Source organism: Clytia hemisphaerica, unplaced genomic scaffold (genome assembly GCF_902728285.1).
Source record: "Clytia hemisphaerica strain Z4C2 unplaced genomic scaffold, Clytia hemisphaerica genome assembly, whole genome shotgun sequence".
Taxonomy (NCBI): Eukaryota; Metazoa; Cnidaria; class Hydrozoa; order Leptothecata; family Clytiidae; genus Clytia; species Clytia hemisphaerica.
In genome coordinates, this window is record NW_027103851.1 from 444,945 (window position 1) to 453,315 (window position 8,371).

The following is an 8,371-nucleotide window of genomic DNA, read 5'->3' on the forward strand; positions in this document are numbered from 1 at the left end:
TTCCTTTCCAGAAGGAAATATTTGTTAAAACGGTAATTTTTCTCCTTCTCCTTCTCCTTCTTCTCCTTCAAGTCTAACGCCGGTTTTGGTCAATTTCGTGAGTTTGTACATGAGTCTCTTTTAAAATCAAGCTCCGGCGGTAAAAACAGTATGATGTTCTTTTTTCGAGGCGGAAGACGTCATTTTTTCAAGACACGTCGTAGGAAATATGCGTACGGTGGTCTATTCTCCTTGCCCATCGGAAAACGTCGCCCGGTTCGAAAGCGTATTGTTGATCGGACCATACTGCTTTTTAACAGTCATAACAAAGATGGAGGCAAAAAATAGACAACAAATGTTGCTCTTTCGCTATTTTTCTTTCGTTTTTATGCTTTCATGAGTTAAATTGGATCATGTTTTTTGTACGATTGTCTGGATTTGATGTTTCGTTTACATACTCTTGGTGTGAGAGATACAATCTCTTATCTTGATGGTCTTGGAAAAACAGGACATTTTGTCAACTTTCATGTTTCACAACAAGCTAACTTCAATTTTGCCTGTATATTTACCTAAAGTGATATTATGGATAAATCTGACCATTTTATACCTGAAAAAAAATACTTGCGACATCAAAAAAGTTTGAACTCACTTTTATGGTATGCACCACCCAATCCAATGCGCAATGGTCAGATGGCGATATGGGTGGTGATGAACTATGATTTAGCTAGCTTTGAGCTAAAAAATTTAAACATGGAGCAAAATTGACTGGTTAATGATTGAATTTCCCTTGGTGTTTTTATCTACAATAATGAATTAACTGGTTATTGACAGTTGGTGAAAACTCTTTTTGTGGGGAAAATTCTGTTGCGGTTCACAGAACTGTAATTTCAAACTTTTTAAGCTGATATAACCGGAACACCTTGGCTAATATGAAGAATGTTAACTCTTAAAATTTTGATTGTATTGAATATGGAATTAAACAATTGGAATCATTGTCTTGAACTTGGTACTTGGAGATTTTTCCCCATGCATTTATAATCCATATAATGTGGAAAACTTTGGTCGTGGAGATTTTTTCCACGTGCGTTTTAAACGTGGAAACTTTTGTTGTGAATTTGGAGATTTTCTTCCCCGTGCATTTAAAATGTGGAAAACTTTGGTTGTGAATTTGTAGACTGTTTTCCACGTGCGTTTTAAAGGCAAAAGGTTGAAACTTTTGTTATAAATTTGGAGATTTCTTACATGTGCATTTAAACAATGGAGAACTTTTGTTATGAATTTATTTTCTTCAATACGCGTTGAAAACGTGGAAAACTTTATAAATTTGGAGATTTCTTACACGTACATTTAAAAGATGGAAAACATTTGTTATGAATATATTTTCTTCAATGTGCGTTTAAAACTTGACATTTTCTTCCACATATCATATGCATTTAAAAAATGAAGAAAACTTTGTTCTCAATTGACAATTTTTTCAAGTGATTTCCTGACCTGGCATGACAACCTTTTTCCTTTTTTTCATTCTTTCATTTCAGATATTTCCCCTTTTTGGCTAATATTTCTGGCAATAAGCGCTTAAAATAAAATAATATAATTATGCACTATCCCAAGGCCTTTTGATGTGTTCAATAACACAACACTCTACTCAGCAGGTGCGACGCCGGGTGACGGCTAGTATATACTAAAATCTAACTAAAGTCCACCTACTCTTGGGTACCTAATAGCCGGGGGGATTGGAATTTAAGCGGGGGGGGGGGGTTCGAAAAAATCTCAAAACTTAATAAGAATTGGAATAAAAATGTCCTGGGTGGCAAATTTTTTAAAAGGAGGCTAATAGACCTTTTTTCAAAGAGGCCACCCTGTTGAATAATTATGTAGTCCAGCAGAAAAACAATGATAAAACCATGCATAATGTATACAATATACATGATACAGTAATTATGCATGACTCTATCATTGTTTTTATGGCTGGAATACAAAATTATTCAACAGCACGTCCTCTTTGAAAAAAGGGACCAAAAATTAATAAGCGGGGGGGGGTGGAATAAGAATGTCCTGGGTGGAAATCTTCGAAAAATAAATTAGCGGGGGAGGGGGCGGCTATTAGGTACCCGAGAGTAACAAAAATTAAAGGTTGTCTAGCCAATTTGGTTACTGCATTGTTATTCTCAGTCGAGTTCAGCTTGGATATACTCCGTAATCCGTAGGTTTGAACCTTCGTCATCTTAGGAATAATCCTGCAAATACTAGCAATTGCATAAACGAATTTTGAAATTCTTGGGGACTTGTGTTGCTTGATGTTATCTGAGATAAAGCACTTTGAAATCTTTTGAGGACATCAATAATTATTTTATCATTCGTAAAGGAAATATTTATCCGCATCTTTGCGGCTCTTGTTTTATAAAAGATTTGGTCAAGTTTTAAAAGTCCAATAATCAAATTTTGGAACCAAATGGCTGGAATTTCATCATCAGGAACCCTTTAAGTGGAATTTTGACGGTCTAAAAATATCGGAAATTTGATGTTTCCGTCATATTGGACTGGTTGAGCCGATAAAAAGAAAAGTGGATATGTGCTTATAAGAAATAACGACCATAGATTCTTTCAAAACCTTAGAATAACTACTATAGTCAGATATTTATGTCATATCAATGACAGTAGTCTCGTTTAGACGCTTTTAGGTCCTGTGAGTATTGATTTTTTCCATTTTCATCTTTAAGTCCATAGGATTTAGTTTTTACTAAGATGCTGATATGTAAAAAGCAGGGTAGCCAATTGGGGTAGCCAATTTGGCTAGGTTGTGGGATAGCCGTGTATTTCATAGACCAGAGTAAAAAATAAAAACTTTTTAGCGGCTGATAATCCTCTGAATGCCTGAGTTACTTTAGATATAATCAGGTATAACTAATTTACCTTAAAAGTAAATCATTTTTGGCCCAGCGCTAGCAATAGGGCCTTTCATTAGCACTTTTCCGTCCGTCCGTGTATCTGTCTGTCCGTTTTGGTAGAAACGGCGCTTAAAACCAGTAACACACTTTTTAATTTTGCCGTCTGGAGAAGGAAAAGCTTAGCTAAAGTCGGATACTGGCTATAAAAGATATATTTTCTGATTCCGCGCTCCTTCAAAACAATTTTCAAAACAAAACAATATGGCGGTCGAAGCGAGGAGGCTGATTCATACTTTCTTGAACATTTTCTTTGCTTTAGTGGTCAAGAGACTTTCAAACCAAAGAAATTTGGTAATTATTTTTCTTTATAAACCTTTTTCAACATTCTGCCATATCTTATAGTCTTAGCTCAAGTTTTCATAAAGTTTTATGAGTGAAAATTCTACCTTAAATCACTTTCATTTTTAGTTTCTTGTTTTCATGGTCAAAAAGACTTTATAAATTTTTAGGAAATAATGGCTTCTGATATAGAAATAAATAAACTGAAATGCATCTGATGTGTAAAATTGAATAAGATTGGAACTTTTTTCTTGATGCTACATAAGAAAACAGTCACTTCTGGATCTGTCTCTGTTGAGGCTGTTAACAAGACAACGGTGGTCAGTAGTGGTGGGACGTGGTATGATTTTCAAACTCAACACATAATTATTTCAAGTAAACTGATTCTGGAATTTGGTAATGGACACTAATATGGAGCCCATGTGTAAATTGGAACAAGATTGAAACTTTTTCCATGATGCTACGCGTGAAAATGGTTATTTCTGGATCTGTCTCATTTGACGATTGGTGGCTTGATTTGTCAAACTCGACACAGAATTATTTCAAATAAGCTGATTATGGAATCATGTTAATGGAGACTAAAATGCAGCTCATGTGTAAATTTGAACAAGATTAGGACTTTTTTCATGATTCTACACGTATATTAAATAAAATGGGTATTTTTGGATCTGTCGCATTAAACGATCGGTGGCTTGATTTTTCAAACTCGACTCACATGATTATTTAAAGTATAAACTGATTCTGGAATCTGTTAATTGACACTAAAATGCAGCTCATGGGTAAATTTGAACTAGATTGAAACATTTTTCATGGTTACAATGCACGAACAGTGAAAATGGTCATTTCTGGATCTGTCACATAACTGTTAACTCACATTAAATCTCATGAATTATACTAGCCATAACTTTCATTAAGGTGCCACCGCAGCAAAACGAACACATAGAGTTGAATTTGCGTTCAAAAGGAATGATCTTAGCCCTACAGTATTTTTTGTTAAGAGTGACCTCTCATCTGAGACAAAATTCTTCCAAATGCTAACAAATGTGTCAAGGGAGTGATTTACAGTCTACTTAGAGTGACATCCGTGCCTTGTCTTACACGTTTTTTATAAGAACAATTTCATAAGAATACGAGGCTTAAATTTGGCCAAAACCTAAGAACAAATTAAGAAGAATCTGAACCTCAGATTTCAGAAATTACTGAGAAGTACATGTTTCCATTTTAACTAATATTGACATTTAAGGCTGAAAAATCATATAAATTTAAGAGCAGCCCAGCCAAAATCATATGCCTACTGGTTTTTCCTATAAAAAGCGTATATATCTGAAGATACTGCTCTTCATATGTTATTTTACTAATGTACACGTTTAGCAACATAACTGTTCGAAAACTTTTAGTAGAGTAATATTTTTAACCTATGAAGAGCGCTTAATAACTACTTGTGGTATAAAAAGGGAATTTCCCAGAAAAGGGAATTTCCTTAGATTCATTTAACTCTCCAGGGATAAGAAAAAGACAAACTGACATTTCAAAATGAGTAATCAGATCAAAATAACTCCGGAAAAGTCTTTTTGATGATGATAAAACAATAGAGACCGTAAGATAAGAATGCTACCGTTAAGCGGAACTAAAATACTGAAAAACGCGCGCAAAATTATGAGATGTTTGCCCAACTTCCTTATGCGTGAAGCTATGAATGCCATCCTCAGAAGCTTTAGGCTTCCTCCGGTGGCAATTAGCCTTGATATGCAGACCATAAACTATTTTATCGTCTAGTTTTTTAAAGATTATTTTTCTGGTTTACGGTCTGGTCCAACTAACATGCCTGCAGGGATATTTCTCCCTGAATATGTGAGTGCACCTAATTGGTTAAAAAGCGCCCACTCACTATTTATTCGCGGGTTTTTAAAAATATTTTTCTATGGGCGCGCATAATTTATGGAAATTTTCCACCTAGGACATTTTTATTCCAACTCACCCTCCGCTTATTAAGTTTTGAGATTTTTTCCAACCTCACCCCGCTTATTCCAAACCCCCCAACTATTAGGTACCGTGAGATTGGGTAACTTGCATCAGTGGAGGCTAACATGCATAGCCCTCAAATGAAAGACCTGGCTGGTCATTAAAATACAAAATTAAATCAAAACAAAAGAGTAGAGCTGCGAGCGGAGCTGCGTAGTTGTATTTTAATGACCAGCCAGGTCTTTCATTTGAGGGCTATGCATGTTATGCATGTTATGTTAGCCTCCACTGATGCAAGTTACCCTCCACTGATGCAAGTTACCCTCCACTGATGCAAGTTACCCTCCACTGATGCAAGTTACCCTCCACTGATGCAAGTTACCCAATCTCACGGTACCTGAGAGTATTCAACCGGGTGAACCTGCGCCGGTTGGTAGGAGACCATTCAATAAAATTTCAAGCGTCTAATCAATGAGAAGTACAGCGGTGATTTTGGAAAAATTTTCCCTGTCTTCACTTTGATCCATGTCAACAGGGTCATACATTTGCTGTTTTGCACGCTCGTTTTCAACACGTTACTTTTCGCTGGGCCTTCAAGCCAACAGGCTTCTTGTTTGATGTTAAGATTGCCCATTGTTCCAGATTGTTTTGGTTTTCATTCTGAGTCTTTGTTAGAATGTTGGGGATCTGAAAATATTCTCTACTTTTCGCCATAAAAATGGTCTGGTCTGTAATTTTTCAGAGTGTGAGAGGAAAAAAGACAAGATGGCGACCGCACTCAGTAAACAGAAGTAGATTTTAGTACTTTAATAAAAATTACTACAATAACTAAAATTACGGATCAAATTTGAACCTTTTTTCTTTAAAATGACTGTTAAAAGGTTCTAGTATTGAATTCTCACAAATTAAAGCACTAGACTTCAAAAATTTGGGCAGAAAAGGGGTACCCCACAACCCAGCCCGATTGGGGTAGCCAATTGGCTACCCTGCTTTTTAGATCAACCCAATGTTGATTTGCATTGCGACACGTTCATATATGCTAAAGATTGTTGCAGTTGATGTTAGTATTCTTGATATGCATAGCAACACAGGGGTCAAATTCCAGTGTTATCGGGTGTTTCTGATAGGGAAAATGACGTAATCTTGACTTACGCATATCAAGAATTACTCACTTGGATGGTAAAAGATTTTCACCTTTAGGCAAATTGGGAGAAATAAGATAGTAGTGTAAAGATTTTTACACTAAAAGAGATAGCTTCGAAAAAAAGTTTATAAAAAGTGTAATATAAACAAGGAACTAAATGCTTAAGACGTTTAGATTAACTTTCCATATAAATGATGACAGCTTATCTCAAATCCTTATATAAACCAAGTGGACAAACAACTTCCAGTTTTCCGCGATGAAAGACAAAGTTTTTCGTCACGTCTTTAAAACGTCATGCCCATCAAAAGTCTTTTACTTTTAACCAATTTTAATCAATGAGATGATTCCTTTTTTGATGAAATTTCTAATCCAAAATAAAATATGTTCACATCAGCCAACACCATGAAAATTTGTAAATATTAAGAAAAAAAATTTCATTTCAAATTTTTGCTCTAAAAATGCTCATTTGCTCTAAAACAGTCAGAATGGTTTAAAGCTAGCAAGAGAAATATACCCACTGAATATTAAGGCTCGAAATCAATGAAATTCAAATCCCCAACAATAAATAACATAAGAATATCGATTCCCATTGAGTTTTGGTCCGCTATTTTTACCCCGACGTGATTGAAAAAATCCTTCCGGTCCAGTGAGAAGGGGGTGTCAAATTGATGAGGAGCGCAAACTGTATCTTTGCCCTGAAAAAGCTATGACATCCGAAATTGCTTCAGAAATTCTTAACTTTTTGAGATTTAACCCGGTTAACCACAGTATTAGATGCAAATGATGTATGCACCAAAATAGAAATCAGAATGTAAAATAATAACGCGGAAGTGGATCTAGATAGATTTTGGGTACTTATACTTTTAGCTCAGAAAAACGGATTTCAGAAGATAACGATCTGTATGAACCTCTAAATTGGCAATAAAAGAAAAATGATTGAGCATCCATTCAAGAGTTGCAGTCTTTCCAATGTGTTCAAATGTAGCTTGCCAATCCTTCCTCTGTCCTGTTCAGTTAGACTGGCCGTTGACCCTGTGAAAACAATCGAAGGATTGTCTAAAAGTTCTAAATTACTAGGAAAAAATTCGGATTAAAATGTGTATTATGTTTCACTATCATTAAAAAATTGAGAAGGGGGTGTCAAATTGATGAGGAGCGCAAACTGTATCTTTGCCCTGAAAAAGCTATGACATCCGAAATTGCTTCAGAAATTCTTAACTTTTTGAGATTTAACCCGGTTAACCACAGTATTAGATGCAAATGATGTATGCACCAAAATAGAAATCAGAATGTAAAATAATAACGCGGAAGTGGATCTAGATAGATTTTGGGTACTTATACTTTTAGCTCAGAAAAACGGATTTCAGAAGATAACGATCTGTATGAACCTCTAAATTGGCAATAAAAGAAAAATGATTGAGCATCCATTCAAGAGTTGCAGTCTTTCCAATGTGTTCAAATGTAGCTTGCCAATCCTTCCTCTGTCCTGTTCAGTTAGACTGGCCGTTGACCCTGTGAAAACAATCGAAGGATTGTCTAAAAGTTCTAAATTACTAGGAAAAAATTCGGATTAAAATGTGTATTATGTTTCACTATCATTAAAAAATTTCCAAATATGAGGGTCTCTTTAACTCGAAGCTCCAAAAGTCGAATGTATTCTCAATCCGAACAAAGTTTTCTCGTCCCTTCAGTTAACAATGCCTTATAAACTTTTCCCCGTAATTCGAAATATCCTTCTCTCGAACAAATTTCTGTTGTAGCAGCAAAAAAAAAAGAAGCACTTAAGAAGCGAGAGGATTTCAGATTACAATTCGTCACAAACTAAGTGACAGAGTTAAAAATCCTTGTGATATTTAGCCAAGAGAGAGTGTTATGACATCATTCCATCGTTCATTCATTATTCAAAAAGTTTTACAGCTCAATAAGCTTAGTAGCAGTTACGCTGCGTTTGCGAATAAAATTTCTGGGAACTTAAACCAGACAGTTTTCTCAAGCTTAAGAAGTAAGACTTAAGCCTCAAGAAAATTAAAACATTGAAACAATAAAATAAACTTAGAGG